This window comes from Pieris rapae, chromosome 1 (assembly GCF_905147795.1).
Source record: "Pieris rapae chromosome 1, ilPieRapa1.1, whole genome shotgun sequence".
NCBI lineage: Eukaryota > Metazoa > Arthropoda > Insecta > Lepidoptera > Pieridae > Pieris > Pieris rapae.
The window spans coordinates 12365006-12392961 of NC_059509.1; the positions used below are offsets into that span (position 1 = coordinate 12365006).

At 33.2% G+C, this 27956-nt stretch overlaps 1 long non-coding RNA gene across 1 annotated transcript in view; it reads right to left on the reverse strand.

The window, feature by feature from the left end:
* LOC110997445 overlaps positions 1-24357 on the reverse strand; it is a 29010-nt gene extending 4653 nt beyond the window's left edge. The window contains exons 1-3 of the long non-coding RNA XR_006750236.1: positions 24140-24357; positions 19916-19975; positions 13671-13712 (exon numbers count right to left, since the gene is read on the reverse strand). This is a non-coding gene — a long non-coding RNA (uncharacterized LOC110997445). The remainder of the gene's footprint in view (positions 1-13670; positions 13713-19915; positions 19976-24139) is intronic.
* Positions 24358-27956: the final 3599 nt, after the last annotated feature.

Here is a 27956-nt window from a genome sequence, read left to right on the forward strand (position 1 = left end):
ATATACATATTGTTTATCTATGTAATCTGTTTTGGCTTTCTGTATTGTCTTATAATATGTATAAGTATAAGCTGTTAGATTACTTGTAATTAAATAAATAAATTCATTTACATATATTAACAGAAATTAAACTTAAAAGAATGCATTTTTGGACCAGTTGGTATTTATTATTAGTAGTTTCTCTCTACTTACAATGTATAAAATATATTTACATTGAATAAAAAGTAGTCTGTCTCTTTCCATCACATCGTAAACACAATCGATAGACAGGGATGTGGATAAAAGATTCATAAGCAATTGTACAATGCTAATTTGAGTACTCATAAATAAAACAACACAGAAGACTGAAAATTTTATTTTCAAATTCAGACTATTACCGACTTACTTTTAAATCTCCCCAAAATTATTGCTGTGAAAGCAGTATAATTTTAATGTACAATGCTGATTTTCAATTTGATTTACACACCATGATTACATGAAGTCAGTTCTAGGGGCACCTTATCGATACGAAATAATATTTTTATTTAAAATTATTACCTTGTCAGCCTTAATTGATATTTGGATCGCAAAATTTTGCGATTTCATTATTTTTTAGTATTAGTTATGTTTATCCAGTCAGTAAATTGATAATTTTCTTACATTATTTACTACTAACTTACATAATTAAGTTCTTAGCCAATATAGTATGCATATATTTAGTGAATCAACCAGGCATCAACAATTCCTACACATGTTAGAAATAAAAACCTATGTAGGCTGAAACAAATCGGGAACAATATTAACCATGAGTGGTATTTGTGTGGTTTTATAATTGTAAGTTGTTGTAAAATGAGATTACTGCATAAGGTTTCTTACACACAGTATACTTGACCCACTGGCATACCGGCTTGTTTTATCCAATAATAAACTGCAATGTAAAATAAGGCTTACATGACACCTCAAATCTTTTCAATTCTCCGCCAAGAAGGCGTTGAAAATCCGATTCTAAAATAATTCGAATACTTAGTATAACTCATTCAAGTCATTCTTAAGACCTGTAAGAGATTGCTCGATAAGTTGCCCTCACTTCTATTTAATTTTTTAATATTTAATTATTTATTTATTTATTAAAGTTAACCACATCATTCATAGTACTAAATCTACCGAATTTATTTTTTCTAAAACATCACATTGATAAACATAACTGTTACAATAACAATATATTATGTAACATATAATAAATCAGCAAAACAGAGCATTAGGTATGAGATGGGCATTTAACGATTCCTTCTTTATAATTGATCGGCCTAATGTCGATAATATTCAGCTCCAGATAAGTACTGTTAAATCCATTCAAATCGCGAAGATTTCAAAAGAGAGGTAGGTTCCTGAACTTCTAGGTTGGTTTTTGCAGTAGATATTACTGCAATGACATAAATAAAAGAAAATCATTATAGCACCCATACATCAAAGTGATACCATTATCAGCCCTAGATGAGCCTAATTCAAAAATTCATTTCCATAAAGGAATAATGTATATAACACATTAAAATAAACTATTATATTTACATTATGCATTATGAGTTCCTTTCGGCCTATATGTAGATTAATTAATATTTATTACGCTCAATTAATCGCTAAGTGTTGTGAAGATCTATCGATACTGACCTAAAACGCGAGACTAAATATATTATATTTGACTTAACTTCTTATAATTTAGTTATTGCTTCGGCACGAATAGATTGCAACAATGTGCATCTATCTGGAACATGTCTGCATCTGTGGTCTGCAACTAACTACACGCCAACATTTCTCGTCGTCAGCTGTTTGATCTCAACATACATCTAAATGTCGCTTCAATGCATTATAGTAGAATCAAATTTGATCTATCGAAGCAATTGACCCAAATTTTAAATAAATATCAAAAAGTACTATTCTAGGGAGCTTGGCAAGTACTTTAATTATATGTAAGATTAATTACTGATTTCTTTACTGTAATTTGCCAGATGCAAAATATGGTAAAATAACTTTTCCACCTTTTTTTCACAATAATCTATACTTTAGTTTTACTATGTATATATAATATTTAGGATACCTCTTCATAACAATACTTGGTGTCTCTCTGGTAGTATAATAAATTTCGCAATAAACAGATCATCCGTTCACCATTTTTGAAAAGTATGGTGAAATAGAAATAAAACAAATGAAAATAAAATAAAGCAGTATAATAAACCATCAATATAAAAAAGACAATATGTGCACAAACAAATCACAAATAAACATTGTACATGAAATTTAAATACACGAATAAATAAATATAAATTATAATAAACTCGTTCGTAAAATACAATAAGTCTACATACAAGTACAAATATAAATAAAATTAAACTAAAAGTCACTTAAGAGTTCGTAACAGTTAAAACTGTTTGGTGTTCCGAACGGTTGATCTGATGCGATGCATCACACCCCTGGGTGTCGTACCAGATAGTGCATTTACAAAATCAACTTTGCATAAACGCAAACTTGGCGCGTGCGTTGCAAACGCACTCCTGGCACGAACCCCGGGGCGTAAAAACTTCGATATCGAGACTTCACTAGGCGCAACACTACGAGTCTATGCAACGTCCTCCCTTATCACTTACTGTCCTCTATGTCACTATGGTTAAGCATGTGTTAGTGCATTCAAATTCATATCACGTCGTGTTACAATCATTAGTATTTTATTAACGCGTCGCTTGTCAGATTAATTATTGATTATAATTATGCATTCAACGTGTTGGTTTATCACGTGTCCATGTCGCATTGACGCCGTAATGTTAAAAGAGCATGTATTTGAAAGTTCGTTATTTGGAAAGTGCAGAGAGAGCGTGACATTTGAAGAAAGGTGGGCCAAATTAGCTCGCGATGTAACTTTCAACATTTACCCGAAACGGACGAAATAAATTTTTAAATTTTTATATATATGTTTAATAGGTTGATTACACATAAAATCTGAGATCTTGATGCAATGACATAAAATCTAAGTAACATCTACGTAGGTACTTAGTCAGATGATGTCATCGTGAATTGCTATGAAAAACATAATGGGGAAAACGCTGTGTGGAATTAGTTACATGCATTATGCAACTAAGTGCAAACTAAATATGTACCAATAATATCGCATTAATATTGGCTTTTATTAGATTTAAAAAAATATTCCGTCGCAAAATTTAGATGTAATCAGTCATTAGATATGTACAATTATTGCAATTTCCTTGTGACGTAAAGTGGAAATCATGTTGAATCTACACGTGTATACAGTATACAACAAATATGATAAGTGCACATAATAATGTTTGCGATATCAATGTATTTCTTGTTGGAAAATACAATTCAGGACAACTTAAATACAATAGTTTTCTTTGAACGGGCCGATTTTCTTTTAAAATAAATTGAAAAACGTGGTGTAAAATAGAGAATTATTTTTAAGTACATTTGTATAATTAGCGTTTAACTATGAATATCGGATATCAGCCTGATTGTAATTAGGTTGAAATTCGCGTGGCTTCAGTTAAATAAAGGTGAACGTAAGTGGGTCACGCTTACGACCTTGTAGACTCTGACATAGCCCTCCATTGGATAAAATAATAGATTTATTACATTGTAGCCTCTCGATTTTAATACCTAATCCATCATAATTTATCACTGCCATTATAAACTATTAACAAAACAATAAATAACTAAAATTACTAATAGTAAAAATTTAGTATCGAATTTTCGACATTACTAATAAGACTTTGGAATTCATTTTTCCACTTATATTAATATAGCATGTGATGGATATAACTTGATTTATTCCTAGATCATTCTTAGCATTCGATTAAATCCAGGGTCATGATGATGTCAAAGCAGTACCTGCATGAGAGCAGTCACTACCGCCTACGCAAAACGACTGCACAAGAATGACGCATTGATGCATAACGTCCTGTTGCATTCGTTGCAATTATTTATATCGCTATTTATCATTGCGATACCTAAGTACCTATACATCGATTAATCGTAAATTTTGACGTCCCAATCTATCAACTGCGGCGACTGTTCCCAACGAGAAAGTAGGACAAATAATTGTCAGTCTCCCGCTAGATAAGCTGCATTGTGCAATGAACACGAGGCACATGATAAATTATGGCTTGATTGTCATTGTACACTATTAAAACGTCCTTGAATACATGGATAGAGGTTTATGTGAACATTCGCGTGGGACCTTTCAACAATGATTATAACGACACGACTTGTTAGTTGCCTAACTATATTATAGCAACAATACATTTGTGTGTATGCATTTGATTTAGTGGTATTCGAAAGTCCGGTAGAATACGCGAAACGAAACGTATAATCTCAGGAAGTTAACACGCTCTGAAGAACACTTTCCGTTAAAAAAAAACTAATTACAGCGTTTCCTAATGCCGAATGATAATGTACTTTAGATGGTAAACTACGTTTACAGTAGCAAATTAGAATTTTTAATTCATGAATTGCTTAAGATTTTGTTATTCACGGATCGATTGAGTGTTACGTGTCGCGGGAATTATGATTGAAGGGTGGTTACACGTGATCGCGGTATTTGCACCAGTCATCCACCAGCGCCGAGGGTTTGCCACGTCGGAGCGTGAACTTATTATCTAGTTTAAAATAATCCCACTGTAGGCGTAGGACTTGCGCAACACAATTCGACGTTCTAGAAGCGACACTACACGACACTGGGCACTCGGCTGGGACGACGGGCGTGTGGAAGCGGCGCGCGCGCCCGCCTCACTGCGGCCCGTTCCACTTTTCCTTCCGGCGCGGCCGCGAGCGCCTGCGAGTTGGCATCGGCGCGCCTTGCATAACCGCCGGTTTCGCAAAGCCACTGCAGCGAGCCGGCTTCAAATACGCAGCCTGCTTCGGGTACTGCCAACGGGGCCGAACTGTCGCAACGATCTATAGCCACCTGTCACGCCACTCTGCAGTTTCTCTGCATCACTTCACGCTTACTTTCCATCGCTTTCATCCTAAACGTACGTAATCGACGCAGTGAACGTTTTCGATGTTCGTAGATAAACGCACGCATCGCGATGCAACAGTAAACTAGGTTATCGTACACTCTGCTATTTCTATACTGGGAAGGTTATTATAGAGCTGAAAATAACGTTTTATAACCGCTAATGTAGTATTTAGAACAGCGCGTAAGGTACGTGACAATAATGTCGCCGCGGGCCTCGAGCTCCACAAATAGATGCCCCATTTCGACGGCCAGCCCACGAAGATACGCGAAAACATCGCAAAACAAACATATTAAAACGAGAAATTAACCTTAAGTAAAGTAAGTAGTAAGTTAAAAAGAGAACAAAAATCTCCAATATTTTATCGTCAATCTGAGTTATTGAATTCACGAAGCGGCCTCGGCTGTTGGCCAGTGAACCAATAAAACCTAGAATAGGTGAATTTTCATCCAAGGTCGGCTGAGTCATGTATGTGTCCCGCCAGCTCAAACGATCTAGTGAATGCACCTTACCTCAAACAAATGCCGGACGCACTGCATTTACATCTAATATTAGATGAAAATGTAAATTAAATTACATTTGTGTTTCCCTCTGTACAAATACAAACTTGTAATTATAATATAGAAATCTTGAATGTTTTGATCACAACGACATTTTGTTTACTCTGATTCTGTTGTAGCTGCCCTTTGATTGGATTTTTAATATATTGTGTGTTTTAAAGTCGTCATTAAAACTATTCTTATCTTCACCCATCCTCTGTTGAGCTAGTCAGTTTTATTTTTAACTATCTACGAAGGATTTATTTTAGCACTTTACTATATACTGTTAATATATTAGGTTAATTATTTTATATCCAAAAAAATACAATGTTTTTTATATACTTTTCACTGGAATTGTATGCTTCGACATGTTCATCCCATATCGAGACTCATTAACAAGGAATGGTCGTTTATTGATCTATTGATGGCTATTAGCAATATGGGTGACTTCCTGTGTGCGGGGAGGGGGGTTGGCAATATGCCCAAGGACGCGGCTAGGTAACCTAGGACCACCGGTCATGGTCGCTGTGTTATCTAACTGATAGATTTAAAGTTCGTTTAGTAATATAAATTAAATAATATACCTAATCGTTTTAGTCATAATAAGTATTTTACTTTTTATGGCAGTCGTGGTCTCCGAGAGAAGATTGTGGATTTGATTTGATTTATGTTAGTGTTATTTATATTTGAGTAATTTATATTTCTATACTAACCTATTTCAAAAACAAATAAAACGTACGCCTATGCTGTAAATATTTGACATAATATATAATTTAATGTGACACACTAAAATATATGAATTTAATAAGCACAGCTAACTATGAATGAAAACAGATTACATTGGATGTTGTCAATCTAACGACCATATTTTAATTTTAAAATATTTGTATCCTTACGGAAACGAATGGATAAAACACTTCGCGAACCGTTTGATTACAATTTGCTCTGGGAAAAGAAAGGAACGACCTCACAGCTGTAGCGAAGGTTTACATTCAACAGGTGGCTTGCCAACGCCTGTTGCATTGCGCGTTATTTTACTGGGAGGCGAATATATACCGTTTGTATGTTGAGGGTTTTCATAGTGGCTTCAGAATCGATACGAGACTTGGTTCTTTAAGAATTGATTGATTAAAACTCTCCACGAATTTTCATTAGGATTAAACAACTGTTTGTTCATAGTTTCATTTGTTCATATCATATTCATATGCTTCATAGATATTGAAGAATAAAACCGACATTAGATCAACTTTGGACGGACAATAGAATCTAGGGTAAAATAATTTAGTGACTTTATTTATACCTAAAGTAGGTATTAAATTGTTTTATAATGCAAATCCAATTGAGGGTAAGCTAACAACAGGATCATAGTAAAAGCAATGTTTTAGTTCTGATTGTAATAGAACTCTAGATGAGGAGTAGATGGATGTTGTATCTTCGTCAGAACTCTTTAATAATATGTACCAATATAATTTTCTAATGCAATTATTAAAAAATATTAACTACAAATGGTGTGCAATTACACAAGGAAGTTCTGTCGGAATTCTTTAAACTTTCTCGGATTTGACGCAAAAAAGGTAACATCGCGTGTATCGGCGAGGCGTATCACGAATTACAATTGCGAGTTACGACATTTAGAAAGTCGAGCCACGGTCAACGGACCCGCCAGTGAAAGTCTTGTGTTATGCGTTTCGCAATCGAGATGCTCGAATACGAGTTCCCGAGATGAAAGTGATAGCTGACTTTTGGAAACGGTAAACAAAACGGACGGATCCAAAGGGCAAACGGTCAAGGGAAATTGACGGTGCCGATTTCGATAATGTTGTAAACATTTTCAGATACAGTCTCAATAAGGAAATGTTCTGAAATAATGTATGATTAGTACACATTGACCTGCCTTGTTTTGAAATGCATATAGACCTTGAAAATCCTGGGAATTCCACTTTCGCGGAGGCGGTAGAAGGAGGTACTTCGAACTATGTGACCGATCGATGATCAATTACAGACCTAGCCCGGATACTCTGTACTTGCGCATTACAGTCATACATTGTCCCCCCCCCCCTCGACCCGCAGATCCGCGACCTTCAGGGCTGCATCCCTGGCCAATTGCCAGCGGCAGCATCTCACACAACACCTTAAATTATCAGCACACATTCTTAACGCATCAGACCTTGCATAACGTGACAACTGCATTGGCAAGTATGAAACGAGGATTAAAACAGATGTTTATTTTAATCACTGGTAATTAGATATGAGTTATCGTGCGTGGCACATTTAGGCCGTCAGATACAATAGAACGTTATTGATTCTAGAGCTCGAGTTAAATACAATACCTTACGCACTATAACGAACAAGTGAAGGCGGTAAAATTGATTTAACTTAGCGTGTACATAGACGGGTTTAGTGCGACGTAGGCGCGGAATGTGATCGGTGAAAGTGGACGCGACTGTCGAGAAAAAGAGTTTTCCACGCGGTTTCACCTCGCGCAACAGGTGCGTCAACACTGCGAGCTTTAGAAAAAAAAACACGAAGAACTAATATAAATAACACGTATATGTATAGCAGAGTGTACGGGGGCGTCCGTTTGAAACGCGCGCGCGATGCGAGGCGCGGAGAACGACTGCGGCGTCCGAGCTGCACCGAAATAACTGCTAGATGCAGCCCGGCCGCTCGATGCACCCCCTCCCCCCTCCAGGTCACGGCTGCAGGTCGTCATGGTAATATGGAGAGCTCTATCGGAGCCTTTATCGATCCAGCTGTTGCTATATAGTTCCCGACGTCCTTGAACTTTTGCCTTTCAGCTCCGCGGACGAGAACATTCTTATCCTTTAATAGTATTTTTTTGAATAGTGAAATATTGTAGGTATATTAGTAATTTATATTTTTTAATTCTATTTGGTGAACGCATTTTCCTTATGGATTACGGTATACTCTACGCTGCTACGGCGTAGCAACTCAAAGGGAAACGGAATTTTTTTACGGAAAAAAAATTGTCCCTCTTTCACAATATGTGTTAAATAAAGTGTATAAAACACTTCTGTAAAAACGTTTTCATTCACCTTAACGCGAAACTAAAATAAAATTATTAATCTGGTCGTTCTATATACTTTTGATTTTTTTTTATAGAACAGGGGGCAAACGGGCAGGAGGCTCACCTGATGTTAAGTGATACCACCCATGATATTTATATTATTAGATTTAATATTTTAAACAAATTTTATATTAATTTAGGTGTCTTTGTCGACAGTGAAGCAAGGTTTGCTTTCTTTTCCACTCACTTTGAACGCAAAATGCAACAGGAAAAGAAAAAGAAGCGAGGATTGATTGGGCCAGTGCTAGTGTTTCGTCACCTCGACCTGCCCTTGCAGTAAATTCGTTTATGCAACAAGGGCTGTGCCAGCGACATTTGGCATGCAAGAAGCAGAACTGGCACGCCAATTGTGCTCAGTGAGCCCCCAGCCAAAGTTATTTAGACTCGGAGGCGCCAAGATATTATATTATATCAATTAAAGCTACATTTTAGTAAATAAAATAAATATCATAAAATATTTTAATTGTGTTTATAATAAACTCTAAAACTACAGAACCGATTTTATATCACCAATCGGCGAGTAACATAGGCTTATGAGTGGAATGGAGCATTTCCGAACCAATTCGACTTAGGGCCACACTTGCGAGCCCTCTGGCATTGAGTGTCCATGGGCGGCAGTATCACTTAACATCAGGTGAGCTTCCTGCCCGTTGGCCCCCTGTTCTATAAAAAAAAAAACAATCAAAACGATAATAATAATTATCAAGAACTCCGAAATAACATTGAAAAATTATGTTTGTACTAGATCTTCCACATTGTTAGTAAGACATTTAATTATAGGTATATAATCATATAATAATAACTTATATTTTTACGCAGATAAACCTGTAAGGCACAGCTAGTCAAATATAAATATTTTTTAAGTATTTTTTCCGTGTTTCACGAAAATCTTATCTAAAGCAAAGCAATAAGTCAAAACATAAAAAATAACATATGTGTATATGTTCATAATTTCTAGGCATTTATAAAAATAGGCATCATGTCTTTCTAGGTATAGAAGTTGACAGTGGTAAAACATAGACATGTTAGTAACGAAAGCTTTAAGGACGTAATTTCCAAAAAAAACTCTATTTCTATAAAATAGTAGCATATAACAAAACTTCTAACGTTAGTTTTTTTTAATTATAATAATAGTCAAAGTGGTTTAACTCTAATCTATGAGTTAATAAAACCAACCATTGCTACTTAAGATTTTTAAATTTTTGAGCAACGCGAGCAATACTAGGCTGGGTTACTCAGTGAGTCTTAGTCTTCGCACAGAACCACCTTCGATCTTACACTGCTGCTTGCCAATCTGCCACTTGGGGCAGCGATATCTGGACGGTATTCCGATATATGCTTTCTGGATAAGCTTTACTCATTCCCTCTAAGTCTAGCATGATGTTAGGTTCGGAGTTTATTTTATAAGTAACTAATTTCCAGGATGCATTTTACTTTTTAATCGGGCAAGATTTTTCGCTAGCTTTGAAGGCAAACGTTATACAGAGTCTAAAAAACGCTTTTCGTCTCGAAATGGCTGTCATATAAACCCTTTTACAGTATATACGTAAACATAATTCAACTGACGGTATTTTACATCAACTTGAAATGTGTTACAAGTTCTCATAACAACTTTCACTAGAATTGGTTTTGCGTAGAGTTTTCCTTTTAATAAAATTTTATCAAATCGTAGGGTTTTGGTACTTCAATTGAATTTTCTCGATCTAGTAATATAATAAACAGTTATCTAATTTTAGTATAACATTCAATAGTATGAAAAGCAATAAACTTACAAAAAATCCATTACTTTTTTTAAAAATCGTTTAATTTAGAATTTTACAAGATTTGTTTATTAATGATGATTAAAAATTTATAATTATATCAGTTTCTAAAACAGTTTGATCTACAAAGTATAGAAAATAAATGAATATGAATGACGATAACCAGTTTACGTTAAAAACATTAATAAGGAATTACGCAAATTAAACTCGAAGTACGTTCAAGTCAGTACCTACCGGAAGTCTAAATTTCATTTTAACTTAAAATTATTTGATTAATTCAATTTCTACTTTTCTACAAATTACTTTGTTACATGAGTTTCTGACTTAAAGAATATAAGAATTATATTCGTATAAGATTATTAGGTACAAGTTAATAAAATAAAATCTTTACTCAATGAAGGCAGTATACGCACAGACTTTCACTTGTAACTTATGACAATTTCCCGTTAGCACTGCGTGCACCATTTCATTAATAACTTAATTATAATTTATAATGTACACTTACATAATTGCGTCAATGACAATATATCATAGGCTTCTTAGAAATTGATCAGGTAAGTTAGTCGCGAGACTCAATATATATTTTTTTTTCAATGGAATCTGGCAATTGTCTTTAAGGACCTATCCGATCGCCAAGCTCCAAAAAAGTACAGTGTTTCTTTCCATTATTGTCAGCGTTTCTAAAAATATAGGATGGAGTTGAGTAGTTTATGTATCCTGTACGATCGATACACGAATTAAATAATTTCTAACTAAAATTAGATTATAACAATTGTTAAATTAATCATTTTTGTATATTTTATTATCTGTTTCATAATTGATTTAAATCTATTCAATGTTATATAGATAATTAAACAAATTTATAAATATATTTTCCATCCATTTTTATTTGTTTACGATATTTTGATTGTATTCTTATTTTTTTATATCAGATACCAAAATTGCCATATATTTTAGATAAACGAGCTTGTAACATATACCGTATATATAGTATGTATGATGTGGTCAACTTCAATATATAAATAAACATACATAAATAACATCAACCATAAATTTATAATTCTTGTAATAAGATAAAAATTTAAAAAAAACTTTTCTTCAATTTTTCATGTTAAAGTTGACTTCGGTTTGACGTAAAGTTTTGCTTAGTTATGTCTCGTTTGATGCTCGTTCACGAGATTGAAACAACTGCCATCTTCTCACTTATCTGGAGTCTTCCGTTTTCAAGGCTTCATTGATGAGCTGAGCGGAGTGAACTAAGGAACAACTGAGATACCACCAGCTGTGTTCACTCGCATCATTCCCGAGAGAGCACAGCGTGGCACCCGGTTGTTCCATAGCCCCATCTTCATATCTTCTTTTCACAGCACAGGAAACAAACATGACTTTATGAAAGGATTTCTGACCTTTCACGTGTTCTATGTAACACGATATATACGGCCACAATTCTCGTGATTTATATATGTATGTATAAGACACATACAGTTAGATAAGTAAAACAATCGTAATAAGAGAAATTACTAAGCAATATAACACGTGAAATGCAAGAAAACTTGTCTCACACGAACATAACGATTAATATCAAATGGCAATAAAGAGAAAATTTGGATAAAATTTGTTTAGTCGCGCCATCTATTGCTTCAGTTAACATGTTTACAACGTTTGCAGTGCCACCTATGTAACAGTTACAGAACTAAATTCATTTTTACTTTCCCCAAGCTTACTATAGACATTTCACAATTCAAGATGTCACTACTATACTTGACAATATTATAAATACATATTTATTTAACGGATTAAAACGTAAAATAATAACATTGTAATTTAAATGAATGTTTCGAATGCTTTACAACACTAGGTTAGGTAGACACTAGTTCATGTCCGTTAATAAATACCTTTCAAAGAGATGGAAATATCGTTACACTACTCTTATAATTATATATTATGCCATTTATAATAACAACATTGGTAAAGTTAACATGTTGCCACCTTATTCTTTTGTGTTTGTCTCTAAACGTGTTTACGCTGGGATAAAACGAGACAACGTTACTTAAAAGATTATGTACTCAGTTTTGACATGCCTATACATTTTCGGTCTTGACAAAAATGTATGCAAATTTAAATATCATACTTTAAATCAATACAAGTAATTTAACGTTTTTAATAGGTACATATTTTCTAAATAGGGGTTCAAATGCTATAAACAAGTGTTTTAAATCGATTATGAAACAATAACTTATGACGTCAACATTTGCGTCAAGAATATTTTTATGATAATTTCATTTTTACTGCTTTTTTAAATACAATAATTCGTATATAGCAATGTTTAATACAACGTTTTACTCCAATACGGAACAAACTATTTTAAATATAATTTCATAACTTAACGAAACAGTACAAGCTTAAGTATAAGAATAAAAAAGTTTTATATAATAAATAGGTAAGAAGACGGGCAGCTGTAGAAAGGGTGGAAAAGTAGGGTCGGCCTCCCCACGCGCCACGTGCCTGACCTTGGCGCACGCACACATTCTTACGTACGTAACACGTGCAAATCGGTTGTTGTGGAATATTGTCTTATCTACGTCATGTATCTACTTTGTATTGCTACCTGTTTACAGATATACTGCATCAGTACGCTATACAATATTCATTGACATGTTTAAAGTTATTTTCGCGATCAGCCTGTTTACAAACTCAAACCAATGATGACCAGGAATTTAACTAACGCACGCGATGGCCACTAAAATACGTCATTGTATTTTTTATCGTATACCATTCTGTTTTTGTTACTCGGCGTATTTTAAGATACTATATATACATATTATATGTGGTATTTACGTTGTTTAATAATAAATAAGTTATTTTATTAGTATGTAGTAATGACAATGTAAAGTGTAGTTTTAAATTTAGTTTGAGGATTTATTTTTAATATTCAATTATGATCGATTCTAAAGATAACTACTTTCACTTAAGTATAAAATATTTGATGAACGTATCTTATCAGTATTGGCTATGTGTGATATCACCGATTATAAATACACGTGTACACCTACGACCATTAAATAATTACAATGCACATAATATATGCATATTATGTACAATTCATTATGTATAATAGATAAAAAATATGATTTTTCGATCGTATCGCAATACACCAAATTTTACAAGCATTTTTATTTTCAATAATTATATTTTTTACGTATTTTTATTTCTTATAACTCAAGTTATTTAACAATCGAAGTTTTCAGGATATATGTAATATAAAAAATATAAATTTACTTACATGCGGTGTTCTGCTATGGCCAGTCAGTCAATATTCGGGTGCCTGAAAAAGCGTACATAAATAAATATGTATATAATTTAAACTTTAGACTTTCTTTGCAATGAAGATTGTTTTTTTTTCTTATTTATCACAGCTGTATTTTAAAGAATAAGCAGTTATTTAGTTATTTCCGTTACGTCATTAATGCATTATTATAATGATATCGTATAGTTATTAATTATATTCTTTTAAAAGATTATAAAGCCAGCATTCCTAACATTTTTGTCCTTTTTTATGTATTTATTACCATAGAAATTAACCCGATTATAATTCATTTAGCTAAAGGTATAAATTGTGAATGTATGTGGATTCCTATAACACAATGAGACTCTTGCGCATGTCCTAAATATTTCAGCATATATTGCTTGGTTATATATATATATTATATATATAACATTTGCGGAGTTCCCGATTTACCCACAAAAAGCAAACTTTAGATTTTGTTTAGTTTAAATAGAAACTTAAACCTCATCAAACCCATGTTGGATTAAGTTCTGGTATTTTAATTCTGAATTAAGTATAGCATAGTATAGTATACATTTTGTTATTATATTGCGTATAACATTTTGGCAGAGAAAGCTCGACCGGCAAACAGGTGGATTATAAAAATAGCAACAATGTTCATAGATGGTGCTGTTTTGCTTATAATGTTCAAGGTAATATTAAATTTACATTTTTTCTTGTGAGTCATAAATTGCATATCTTACAACGCAGATATGTATACAATCACGTACTCTAGTATATCGAGGCTAATTATTCAGCCATAGACGCACACCGTTCGTTCGTAACTGAACGATTCTTGGGGCAATTTTTGCCGCGCACCACCACTATGTGGAACCACAGTGTTTCCGAACCAATCCGACTTAGGGTCCTTCAAGAAAAGAACATACCAATTCTTAAAAGGCCGCACTTGCGAGCCTTCTGGCAAAGTGAGTGTCCATGGGCGGTATCATTTAACATCAAGTGAGCCTCCAGCCAAATGAATAGATAAAATCATCCGCTTGCAGGAATCTTATTCATTGACTATTAATGGCTGTCTATGAACGACTCCCACGCTCTTTAATTTAAAAAAAGGTCTTAGAAGCTCAAAGTTATTACAAACAGATATATAATATTATTATTATAAATATATGCAGTGTGCAAATGAAATAAAAAAATTGACAAGTAGCAAAAATGTTTGCCAACCCAAAATTTTTATGATTTTTTCATCTCTCATAAACAGATTTTTAAGCTAATCAGATTATTTTCCTTTTAATTAGCTCATGAATTTATGATCATAGTGCTTAGATAAGAAGCGATCAACTCATTTAATGATAACATAATATATAAATGAAATAGAATTCTCAAGTATTTGCAACATATAACTCATCAGTTCAACAGCTTCAACTTAATGGTTTGCATGTTTCAATATTAGATCTCGTTCGTTACGCTTTTTCACAAATAAAATGCATTTTGTTATGAAATGTGGTCAGAAAAACTGTGTCCAATTTATGTCTCCACTTTACTTGTAAACTTCGTAACATAATAAATAAATACATACTAGTAAATACATATATTTTTATTTAAATATTTTTTAATTATTTTATATTACATTGTAGGATAAGAAAATTGTAACGATTATTAATAGTATTTACGTGATTGTAAAAATAAGTTATTATAATTATCAAAATTACATATATTTTTTATTTATATTGGTTATTTTAAATAAACGTTGTTAAATAAATATTTAAGAGAATATCTATAAATTTGACAATACAGAATGGAGAGTAGTCTAACCTCCTTTGTTTCGTGATAAATCTGACAGGTGTCACTGGCCTTGGCGGGTATAGGGGTCATAGACCCGATAAATTGCATTTTATTAAAATAAATTAGACTAGCTAACCAAATTAAAGTATGTAAAAAAATCTTATAGAATTTCTTTAATTGAATTTGAAGCAATTAGACAATCATTTAATAATAAAATATACATGTCTATGTTAAAAACATATCAAATAGCTTTTTAATTATTTTAAAAACTGGTGTAAGTTATAATATTAGATAGGATATTGTCACAGTTGAACTTTCATTTTCACACAAAGGTCTATATAGCGATCCGACCTTACTTATGTAAATAATCTATGGTAGGTAGGCTATTACAATCCATCGATTGGTTATTGGCTTATATTTTATTTTCACTAAATATTTTATCAATATTTTAAATAAACTGTCTATATCAGATGGTCTAAATTGAATTGAGATAGGTAATTGGGTTTGGGCGCAAGTGTGCACAACATTTATAGGGAAACGTTAAAATGATAAAAAAAGAAATCATACAATAAAAATAAACTAGATGAAGCAATACAAATATGCAATTTCATACATTTACTTGCAATTGTTATTATTGCTGACGGATCAACAGGGGCTGCGGCATCATACGCCTGAAGACTTATTAATGATTATTATTAAATGGATCTGTTGCATGTACTCAAAGTATATTTTACTGCAGATAGATTTATATTGAGGTGCATTATAATCAGGAATCCTATGAATTGACCGTAAACCTGTTAAGAAATCGTAAGTTCGTATAAATACCAATTTATTGTTAGGAGATAGAAACCGAAGAGAACAAACAAAAACATAAAAATGTTTAATAAAACCAATAAGTTTGTCCTACGTCCGCGCAAATGAATTAGAGCCGGACAAATTGAGACCACATCCAGACAGCTGTCTGTTAAAATTGATTACTTCCTTAGCTTAATATTAAGTAAGTCTTCACGTGATAGCAGGCAGACAAGAGGTTTAGAAATTTGTATTAACAATTGAATAATAATTTGTAAACGATTGGCTTTTAGGTGTATAATGTTAATTATAATTTCACAAAAGAAAATTACACAAAATTCGAAAAATATTTCACAAAATACATATTATATGCTACTTGGTTGTGAAAATAAACTAAATCGAAATCTGTTCTGATAACCTATTTCATTAAAACATTAATATAGTAAAAATATTTCAGAAAATTCAAGAAAAACGTCTACTTCTGAAAAATTCTGGAACATTTCACGGGCTTTGTTGCCCTTTGTTCAATGAGCTTTTATAATAGAAATGGCACCCGGTAGGTCTTCCACAAAAACAAAAATTCGATACCTTCATTAGATATATAATAATCAAAATAATATCTCCTCTCTACAGTTTCTTGTCACAGAATAAACACAATTCAATATTAAAACCATACTTGTTAAAGTCAAAGTTCACGATTATATAAATCTACACGAGTCGGGAAATCAATTTAGCGCTTCGTGAGTCCTAGGATCCAGGGATCCGGGATGCCCTTCGACATTTAAGTGGGCGGACGCCTGCGCACTTGTCGCCCGGGAACACCCCGCGTGGGCAGATGACGCAAAAGCCTATTTATAACTTAGGTTTTGGTCTTCCGGCTCTGGCGCCACTTGTTCACCAGGCTTACGTATTTACAGCCTTTCTTTGTCCCACATAAAGCTTTTTATGACAGCACTATTTGTGGTAAGGAGAGTGCGTCCGTCCCTTGGTTGTGCGTAAATGAATGTATGGGCGCTAATTATTTCAAAAATCGATATTTTTTAATGGTAAACGCAATATATATAATTTCCAATTGTCTACTATGAAACTATATCGATATATAAGCATAATACTTAGTGGACTGATAAATGTCTGAGTCAGGAATTACAATTCGTGTTAAAAGCAGTTTGACATATTTCAAAGACATTTCGCTTCGCCATTGCAACCCTATCTTCAATTAACATGCGGGTAAGTTGTTAATTATACTGAACGACCTCGGATACTCGTTGGACATATGATACATCATAGTGGGTATAAATTATTTTTTATAATTTAACAATGTATAAAGGCCCATTTTTACATATCACTAATCTATACTTTTTTTTTTAAATATACATATGTATATATAAATGTATTGGAAAATACGTACGTAATATATTAAGCGATTTCGAGTAATTCGAGTATTTTTTTTATTTATTCCTTGAATTCTGAGTAAGGTTTATGGATATGGTAAAGGATAGTAAAATGTTACATTTCGTGGTATGCAGCTCCTGAAAAAATCTAAGTAAATCTTCATATTACGGCGAAACGAAGGAAGCTAGTTTAAAATACGGATATATTTAGAATTTCGTGAAATACGTGAGATACGAAACTGTACGGATTTGATCTACTAATTTTGGGCTAAACAAGCACAAACGCTTCCCTGAAAATCAAAGGTTCGATCGATGCCTGCCAAAACAAAATGTCGGATTGGAAAACATAGAAATCTACCTACGAATTTAGATTTATATTTATATCGGCGGGTTGTTTTAAAGACTACCTTTAAGTGTTCAAGTGAGATTTATATTTAAGTTAACGGAACATAAACCTTAAATAGTTTTAAATTAATCCGTTTTACAATGTAAAATACAGCAATAACATTGAACATATTATGTATGTACTTTTATTGTAAGACGAGTTTAAGAGAATACAAGTAATCGTGAGTTAACGAATCCATTATACTAATGTAAATATATATTTAAATAAAATTGTCTTTTATTTACAAGAACAACACATTGAAAATACTTAGTATAAAAGTTCCTAGTATTTAAAGTCTGGACCGTTTCTTCCGATGCTTTTTTTTGTGTTTTGTATTTAAGATGTGAGTACAGTAAGGTACTGCTGAGTCCGGTAGTATAAAAAGCGGGTTTGAACGTGCGTTTCGAGTGCTTTACACTTGTAATATATACTTAAATAACACTATGCCAACTATGTCAGTTGTTCTACTAGAAACTGGATTATATGTTATTAAATGATCGCCCTAAAAATAAAACAGAGTGGGTGCAAGTTATAAATGACGTAAGCAATTAATATGGTTGCTATTTATAAAGCAAAGGGCATTCTATTTTTAAATTGTAAAAACAAATGTCATGTTTACAACAGTAAAACATTATTACATAGAGAAAACTCTTTTAGACCTCTGCCAGTTGCTTCCGGTCCTTTACATGAGATGTATTACATAGATATTTAAGCCAGGCTTTCGACCCATGCTAATGCTTTTAACTTAAAATTAACCTAAGAGCTATATGGCGTAAAATATATATTTATATACATGTATATGACAATTGAAAACCTATCATACATTGTGATTAATGATACGGTTCCCTGGAAGAGATTGCTTGTTAGCGATTAGGCTGCTTTGGCTAATAATTTATGTTACCCGATTGTATCTGTACTATTTAATCCACATGTGTTAGTAAATAACATTCTAAAGCCGCTGAATGGCTTGACCGATTATTATGAAATTTGTGCTGGCTTCTGAGAAAAGGCAGTAAACTATGTTTTACTCCTATGTGGTAAGAGTGTCCAAATCCTTTTACAATCCCCATTTATAAGTTACGTTACCGGTATGTTTATAATCTGAATACAAAATTTTATAGTCTGTGCTCTGGCCTGACGCCATTCAAAGGTACACATCTCTATCTACAGATACAAATTTCTAGTAAATTTCCCAACAAAATGTGTGCTTTGAGTGGAACAAAAATAACCCGTCGCTGTTACTAGGCGCGTTCAAGGTCTCGGTGGCCATGGCCGTGCCCCTCCCAGCGCATGTGCAAGCTGCACACGACCACATATGTAACATTTACACACACTAACAAGATTTAGCTAAAGAGCGAAACGTGTCTTGAGATATATACAGTTATCCAATATACAAACTATACTATCTACGGAAGTGTTTCTGGTATGTAATATAATAAACATATTTATTAAACAGGAACTTTCTTTAACATGGGATGGAGTGAATACAATAGAAAAAATTACATATACCAAAACGATATTTTTTTGAGACAATCTTTAGAATTTCAGCGTATATTTCTATCGCAAAGACTAGGCTGCAAGATGCACTTGTACTGTTCATATATTTCTACTTTGGGTCACGTTGAAGTGATTTATTGAATTGGCTCTTACACTTTTGTTATATACATAGGGTTATTTTGTGACGGACGATTAATGAAGCTGGATATTATTAGCGAGTCCACATACGTTCATACATTTAATAATGCAACTATGTACTTAATTCACTAATAAAGAGCAGTAAAGAACGATTATGCTCAGTGTGATGACTTTACTTAAATCATGCTTACTGGCTCTAACGTCGCAATCTCCACCATTGTTAAATTATGCGCATTCCAAATTTGAAATATACTTACATTTAAAATAAGGCAATAGAAAGCGACGTCTTCAAAACGGAGCTCCAAACCGCGGCAATTCTGTAAAAAGAGTCATTTGTCAAATTTGACATCAAATTAAACCATTTATACAGAATATATGCAATCACGGATATTCGATATTGAATTGGATGCTAAGGAACATAGACTATCTAAGGAAACATGAGCACCATTTAACTCCCCATATCCTGTATCAAGAAATACATACATATACATAGTATATATTCACTATTTATGAATATACTCAAAACACACAGATTTGTCCTTATCACTTTTAAAGCAAATAAACGTGACAAAAAATTCTATAAAGCTTACTGTCAATTTGTAGTTTATAAAATGACTTACGCAATATTTCCATTGAAAATTGACAAAGAAAATGTCGAATAATTATTTATTATGAATATCATACATGATAATGCCAATTGTCAAGTACAAAGTACATGACTGATGTAGGTAATTAAATAAGACTATTACAAGTACCAAGGGCGTAGTATTTATTACAATTTTTAATATTTTTCTTCTTTATATTTATAGTATCTACGAGACATAATAAGAAAAAAATTCCATGAATGACTCAATGATCTATGAGCTTTGTAACTTGATTATCAAATAATAATACAGACCAGAAATGCATTGTTTATGAACCTCACAAACTATGGCTTACGTTTTTTTAAATTAAATATAAATAAGTGCATGTTTTATTATTTGAAGTTCAAAGCAATGTTTACGTATTATATTTCCGTTGGACATGTTTTACTTGATCAAAGTTCAAACCCGTAGATACGTAAAATAAATTAACTTTAAACTTAATATATTATTATATAAATTCTAAGTTTACCATACCATGAAATATCACTTAGAGGTTTATTATGTGCTATTCCTATACATACTCATAACGCTTTAAACACATAATAAATTGACGATGTAAAAACGCAACATGAAGAATATTTTATGAAAATGCTATGACTAAGGCTGGTAAATAAACATGGCGGCCATGTTGTCCGCCATAATTGAAACGTCAACGTGACGCGGCGGTCGTCAGCTGATGTTGATAGCGAAACATACTCATGCGAACATTTAAAACGAAGGTTATAGCTTTGTTTTTATAAACACTTCTGAATCCAGCAAAGCTTGATTAATTTATTTATTTATTTATCCTAATGAACGATAAATATCGTTTACATCATTGTTTGGGAAAATCAAGCCAAAAATATTCCTGTAATAGTTCTGGCTGGCGAAATTAACAATAAAAGCAAATGCATTTAAGGTATTTTCATAACTAAAACAGTTTTTGCAGGGTTGCTTCAACTCTTGTAAAATGAAAATGCTACCCTTACTACGTGTATATCAATATTCATGCAGTCAAGGGAATATTAGATATTTAAACTGGTGTACAAATGTACCTTTCCTTGGTTATATGAAAATCCTTTTCTTTTTACGACTATTTACCTTATATATTAATAATAGATAAATATGAATTTTATGTATATAAAATTATATATATAAATACTTTCTGTTAATTCTCAATTCTGACCCCTTATTCAGTTAATTATTTAAAATAGATTAGTTAAAAACTTTTAACAGTAAGTATATATTTAATAACTATTGATTAAATACCAGAATTATTTTTTATTTATTTATTTTATTTAGATATCTTGATAATTAAAAAAATATAAATATGTTATCTAAAAAGCGGAAGTTGTTAATGATAAATAAATCCAATTTTTGGAAAAGATATCTCTGTGAAACTATAAGTTTGAGGCGAGAAGTCAAATTCGTGTATTAGTCTAACTGGACCGTTTTCACTAAAATATAGAACAGCCTTCATCTTTCTTACCAAAAAATCCTAACCACAGACAAAAACTGACACAATGTTTTATGAAAAAGGGGCAATATATTATATTATTATCCTTAACGGGAGTGAAAAATCAACCAAAAAATAAAAAAGGGGGTAGCATAGCAAAATGTTCCATGTTGGCATATACTAAAAAGGTAGGCTAGGCATTAAGGAGAAACGAAGTTCGCGGAAGCAGCTAGTTAATGATAAATTAATGGAAAATTCTGGTAAAAAGACAGCTTCTTATAGGAGGCGAGAAGTCCATTCCGTAAAAAATATTAGTCTTAAAATACACATCTTTATTATCATCTAGCCTACCCAAAGTTTTACAGAAACTGACATAAATATACCTAGTATTGTAATCCCTAATAAGCGAGTGAATATTAACATCTCTAGTCTAAAATCTTAGAGACAATTACAAACAATTTCGTGGTCGAAATGAGTCATTTTCATTTCGACCAATATAACAAATGTCATGAATTTATTTATAAATGAAATTTTCTCCTTTGTACGACTTCTTTAAACTTTTTTCTTTCGACAATTATTTTAGCAATTATGGCTTCAAATTGCGGTGATTCAAGGTAACATTTGGGAAGCCCCAAAACATGTTCATTGTTAAAAATTCAAAGAGCCCAGCTTTAGATGTTTCGAAATCTAGACTCTAGTGAGTTGCGCAATCACATTTTTTGCCTAACAATTGGCTGTAGCAGATATTTAAAAATTCCATACAAACATACAGGAAAATTATAATTTCAATAGTGGTAATTATGTGAAGAAAATAACAACGGAAATTAAATCAATAGTATAATTATTATGACAAATACCATTAATAGAATATGGATTGTGGATTAACACGATAGTACTGATTAATTCGGGACTATTGCTAGCCCTGGTTTTCACCCAACAATAGTATTACAACGCAAAATATATTCAAAGATAATCTAATAATTTTATGTTTAATTATTAATAGAGTCGAATTGATATTCGTATTTACAACACATGAAGCGCTTTTATAGCTGAAAAAGATTTGAGTGAAAAAGCGGCTTTTCCTCTCCAGACAGTATCTGTAATCTGACCCAATTGCACAAATACATAAATAATGAGCGTAAAAGCGAATTGAGAAAAACACGCATTTTGCTTCATTTTCGACACTTTAAAACTGAGACAAATATTCTGTTCAAAATCATATATTGAATGCCTAATTAGTAAACTGTTTAATCTACGAACAACCAAATACAGCTAACACGGTTTGAAATTTATAAATTTTTACATTTATAAAAAAATATGTAATTTTTAAAATAATTTGAAACTTATATTTTTATGTTATTGGATTTTCTGTAACTAAAAACTAAAATATATTTCCATCCTTTAGGGAATTAATTGTACAGCCGACGTAAAATTGGTCAATGGGAATAAAGACAAACATACATATTTATAATCTCGGGACGAAAATAGGTCACCAATAATAAAGGACATTCATCGGCTTAGTGTAAAATGTTTTCATAACCAATTATACATAACAAGATTATAAATTAAGCATAAAATGCCTTCTCTAAGATGGAAATACCAAAGTACTTATAAGTTACATAATATTTTAGCCAATTTAGAGTAAATTCCCGCGAGCCCATGTTTATTTCAGACGAAACTGTGAATTATATTTTTCCACGTATTGTTTTGCTTCGCATTCGAATCCATGGAATAGAAAGTCTATAGCTATAGCGTGGTGATAGACACGGTATTTTAAAGTTTACTTGTGTGTGCGTATTGTGTGTATAAGCCAATTTTAAAGTAGTTTGAACGAAGGCTACCAAACTAGCGATGGCTGGAATCACCCGATTACCTTGAACTTGTGAGATCGACATTTTTTGCGAACTCGCCAACAGGATACGAGTGTATCGGTCCCTTTGTCGATTCTTGATGCCCTTGGTCTAAGGAATTTTGGCTGCCATTTTATTCAGCTAAATTATATCCCAATAGGTACTCATTTTCGTACTTAAGACAATATCTTAATCTCGAAATCTTAATTCTCATTTCTCAAGTCAGGACATATAAATTTAAAATTCTACTCTAAATACACAATTTCAAGGAGTTATAGAATTTTCCTTATTTCAATAAACAAACGATTATATGATAATGATAACATGACTCAGAGATAAAAAGATAAATTGACCAACACGCTTAGTACGCAGTGAGTAGAACAAACATGGCTACGAATGGTGTTACACGTAATACCAAGAACTGGACATCGCCATATGACTAAATAAATTTAACAGTTCCGTAAAGCTATCGCAATATTGTAATCATCATTGAATATTATATTAGATGCGTAAAGAAAAGGTAAACTCATAAAACTTAACCTTACAGCTTACCGGCATATTCAAGCTATTGCATAACTGGTTGCCGGCTGCCGGCTGCCGTCGCACCCCAAACACAGACTGTTCACGAATCTATCACGTTGCAAACAAAGCACGGGCAATGTGATTTCCTTATTGAAATTTCGGTTCAACTAAGTAATGCTCTCTAGAAAGGTGATGCGGTGGGCATCGGCGTCGTCGTGGTACTGACGGCGCGCTGTTTGCCGGCCGCTCCTGCATTGCGGCGCGCAATCGCACTCACTCGCGCATAACCTTGGCATTGAACTTGGCAATGAGTCGGCGCGGGGCGCGGGAGGCGGGGCCCCCCTGCCCCCGCTGATGCATTGCCACCTGCACCGCCCCCCTTCCGCCTCGCTGAGATCACCTCTGCACCTCGACCAACCCTTCGCTATACCTATTATATCACTGCAATGAGCTAATCCTTTCACACTGCTAAATCTCTATATTTAAACCACTCATGAGAAAAGATCACGGTATAAAAATATCTAACAGGATTGCCGGATGGTGGCCACATGTGTGAAACGGTGAGCCTATTCGCCGAATAGATGCCGTTTAAAAATCCGATTCTAATAATTAAAAATCCCAAGTACTTTTAGTATAGGTAATTCATTTAAAGAAAAATCTCAATTTTTGATATTATTCAATTCAATTACAATTACTTACATCTATTCCTATACATTTCGATAACAATAGCAAATACTGTTCAGAATCCATCCATCAATCTGGTTTCATTATCGGATCCTTCATTGAGTTACGAAATTATTCGGATGTGTCTGCCCACGCTGTGGGTGTGGGGTATGGGGGGTTTTGGGGTGTTGGGATCGATGTGAAGCGAGCATGCGCGATCTCGCTTCGCCCAGGGACTATTGAGCACCATCGTCACGGTAACCGAAGTAGTGTTTTATTATGAATCAAGGGCTCGTGGAGGGTACATGATATGATCAGCTTAGATGGAGCTTTTGATGCTGACCGGTTGGTGAAAATTGGTACTTGTATGTCCGCAGCAAATTAATTCATAATTTCAATTGCGGTCTTGCTGCACTGCAATTATGAAGTCACCGGCTCAGGAATTCAGATCTCATAAATTTCTTTAGCAATAAAAATTGGTATTATTTTCATATACATATTATATTTCGCATCGATTCTTTTTCTAGCCGATTGGGATGCTTCCTGTTTATCTAATTAAAGAGATGCTAAATGTAAAAATAATTTAATAAATTTTTTAAAGAGTGGCGGAGATTTTATTGCCAGTTCTTCTCTTCCGTTCTACGCCCTTGATTTGAGAACTAGCAGTAAATGGAAAATTATAAATATATACATTAAATGTACACACATTGTGTTACCTATATGAATAACTTTGACTTTGACTTTGGTTATTTGTGATAAACCCACCAGAACTAACCACGTACTAATACAAGATATAGGGCCCGATTCTATTTTCCACTCAACTGTCACGCATCAATGAGGGTGCCTTGCATATAATGCAAATGAAATTGTGCGTGAAATTGTAAGGATTTAAGAGGTGACAGTTTGAGACGTGGGTGGCCTTGCCCTCCGCCCTGGTGGCAATCGATAGGCGCGCGCCCCGTACTCGACTGGCGCTCAGCTGAGCTTCCTGTAGAGACAATTGTTTATGGCACGTATATAATTTGACAGTTTAAGGTTAGCTTCCCACGCATGTCATATTCTATAGGTGTATGAAGTACAGCACAGTAAAAGATTCTGAGATAAGAGAATATTAATATGACTCATTGTCCGCGTTGTTCCAAATATTGGCAAATGACAGGCCGGGAAAAGATAATTTTTAGTGTGCGATTTTTTTAAATCATAACAGACTTCTAAGATATATCGTCGGTAATTTTATTCAATTTGATGTAAAATATAAAATTATTAAACTTTGTAATATATACCTAATAAAAAAATACATTTTACAATGCAGGTCTTTGGCGAACACATTCCATGTCCATTAGGAACTGTAACACTTAACGTGAGATGAGCCTACTGCCCGTTTGCCCACTGTTCTATAAAAAATAGAGCTAGATCAAGCAGATCTGTGCAGAGGACCATACTGGGCACCAAGACAATCCGTTGGCGGTGACTGGGTTACCTGATGTAAATTATTTAAATTTCGAAAAGAAAGAAAAGGGCTTGGATACAAAGTACATACACATGTTAGAAGTGAAACTTCTTTGTAAATTAATCGTCACTTAGGTAAAAGCCCCGACACATGATCATGTACCAATATATGATCACTCCATGTACCTTTTTGTAACTCTATATTCACACTGTGTACACGCTGTATACGTGCTAATGATATTATAAATAAATAAAAAATTTACGTTTATGGCACAAGAAGTTATGTAAAATTTTCATTTTTCTACAGTTATAATATATTATATACTACTAAACGAATAAATTAACTACTTTTCTTCATCATTCTTTCTCTCTCTCAATCGGTCTCAATCGCTCTCATCCTTCTCTTCGACAAAATCGCGCGTAAAGATGTTTCACTATAAAAAAATATTTTAATTTTATATCTAACAATTCTTTGAACAGACTACTACAGTTAATATTTATTACAATGCGCTAAAATGCTGTACTGCTCTGAATAAATCTATAAAAAGAACGCATTCCGGGCCAAATTTCGTTCGAAACGTGTTCGACTGCATTTTTCAGTAACGGCCAGCCGCAGAAGGCCGCATTGACCGTGGCTATCACGTTTTCAGCTAGTCGCAAATTCTCGATTGTCTTTATATTAGATTGTTATAGTCTGGTCAATTTAGACATAGAAATTTTAGTCAAATAACAAAAATTCCCGGAGACCCAAAAATTGTCTCTAATATTTTTATCCTAATGACAATTCCTGAGATACCGCGTTTTCACACATTTTCACGCCACCTGTGAGGTACCCTATTCGGCACGTATTTTTAGCGTGGCTTCCCCTGTACTCCACTATCATGACAAGTTTAGGATAATTAAAAAGAAAAATACACAGTGTAACCGTCAAATATATATATAATATATAGAAAAGAGACACGTATAGGTATTTATATTTGTCTTAAGTGCCTGATTATATATATATATATACGTACGGCTTATATGTGCATATCATATAATATAATGTGATTCATGAGCATCGCGATATCTCAGGAAGTCAGGAATGGTAACTGTTAGGAAAAAATAATAAAACTATGTTTGTTGTAAGAATTTTAAGATCTACATTTAAAAGATTCTTTGATAAACATAGTTTTCGAGAAAATTTCAAAAAACCTCAAATGTTGCCCTTGGACTTCGAATAACTTTTGTTTTTTGATTGATCGGTGGTGATTTTAAAACTTTATTTATAATGGTAAACCCCAGCTTTTCACCAATTTTTGGCTCTCCGGGCATATTTTTTATTTAAAATGTCTATATTGACCGGACTATACGTAAATCATTACGTAATGATATTTACAGCACACAATGGGATCTATATATCTTGTGTGTCCTTACAATTGGGTAAATTCCATTTAAAGATTAGATTATGTAAAAGTGGATCCATGTATAATGTATATGTTGTGTGACTCGCAGTGCCACAAGGAATGAAGGACCTAGACAGAATTTTTTTTGCTTATTTGAGAGAGATAAAATGTCGGTTAAGATTATGAAATTATGTCTCAGAGAACATGTCAGATTTAACAACTTAACCAGTTTCAGTAAGTAAGTAAACTAGACAATTATGAAAATTTTGAACATGGATTTAGACTGAAAAGCTTGGTCATCTACCTCTTCAGATAAGTATATATTCACTGTAATCTAAAATATACAGTAA